General features: G+C 62.9%; 1 pseudogene; it reads right to left on the reverse strand.

Annotated features, from left to right (window-relative positions):
- Window positions 1-1009: 1009 nt before the first annotated feature.
- On the reverse strand, window positions 1010-1124 carry LOC139167442 (U4 spliceosomal RNA; annotated as a pseudogene).
- Between the last annotated feature and the right edge of the window lie 300 nt (window positions 1125-1424).

The raw sequence follows: 1424 nt of genomic DNA on the forward strand, positions 1-1424 counted from the left end.
GGTGTCCCCGCAGGGCCCGTCTCGGACAGCGGGGCAGCACCGGCCGCCTGCGGCCCCGGAGAGGGAACCGGCGGGGCCCATACCTGCCCGCAGGTGCCCGCGGAGGCCCCCAAAAAACTGGACCCACTCCCTACCCCCGCCGGGGGAAAACCCGGGGCGGGGGGGAGGAAGAAAGGACAGTGATGTAGTGTGTGGTGCAGCCTCACCTGCCCCGTACGGGGTTGATGACATCCACGGGGGGCCCAATGCTGCAGGGCCCGGGAAAGCCGCCATAGGCCCTGCCGGGGCCTGTCATCCGAACGGAGCCATCTGCCCAGCCTGGGCCGCCGCCGGATCTCTCCCCAACGCCGCGGGTACTGGATCGCTGGACGCTCCGGGGACCGCACCGCTCCTCCACTGCTCGAGCTCGTCGAGCCTCTCCAACACCCTGGCCCAAGACATAGCAGGAGAAAGATCAGGTTGAGGGGCAGGAGGCAACGAGACCACCCCCCCCTGGTCAGGGACCACCCCCGCAGTCCCCTCCCTACTGGCCCGAGCCCGGGCAGAAGGCCTAAGGGCCCTCCTGGGGCGCGCCGCTGGCGGAGCCATCGGAGCAGTGGCAGGCCTCTTCTTAGGAGCCATCACAGGTTTTCCCCTAGAATGCAATGAGCCACCAAAACAACCTAGGACCGAACCCCCTGAACGAGTGGCAGGCACGAATCCCCCACCGCAGGGCCCTACCTAGGGCCTGGTTCCAGAAAAAAGGGGGGGAAGCCCCTGCTACCCCCACGACCCCTTTATTGTAATATAATATTTATAATTATATTTATATTAATACAGTATTTATTATTCTTTATTGTATTATATTGCTAGTGGCAAGCCTCCCTGTGCAGGCAGGCCTTAAAGGCCTGCAATCCGGCCTCCCAAACAACCACCGCCCAAGACCGGGGGCCCAGACCGAACACCCCCCACCGCGCCCTCCTCCCAGCCGGGAGGAGGTTACCAGTCCCCCTCGGGCCCGAGGGGGATCGCTGAAGACAGCTGCCAAATGAGAGGAGTAAGGCCTCAACGTCGTCTTGAAGCAGGAAAAGTTTTCAATTAGCAATAATCGCGCCTCGGATAAACCTCGTTGGCTACGATACAGCACTTTTCGCCCCCTCGGTAGGCCACAAAATGGCGGCCGCAACACGAGGGAGACTCAAAATGGCGGCCGAGCAGCACCAAACAAGTGTCTGCTCAGGCAACCAGGTCCGGGCGAAAAGGCTGCTTCCCGGCCTGCTGCCCTTTAAATAGGGCCAGCAGGCCCCGCCCGGACCCGACGTCATGCCCGGCCACGTGGGCAGGGCATTCCCGGCCGAAATCTCGTCTCGCGAGATTTCGGCCGAAAACAAGATGGCGGCCGCCATCTGAAGGGTCCGAGTCTGCCCGGCCCTTCAGCAACATCG

This window comes from Erythrolamprus reginae, chromosome 4 (genome assembly GCF_031021105.1).
Source record: "Erythrolamprus reginae isolate rEryReg1 chromosome 4, rEryReg1.hap1, whole genome shotgun sequence".
Lineage (NCBI taxonomy): Eukaryota > Metazoa > Chordata > Lepidosauria > Squamata > Dipsadidae > Erythrolamprus > Erythrolamprus reginae.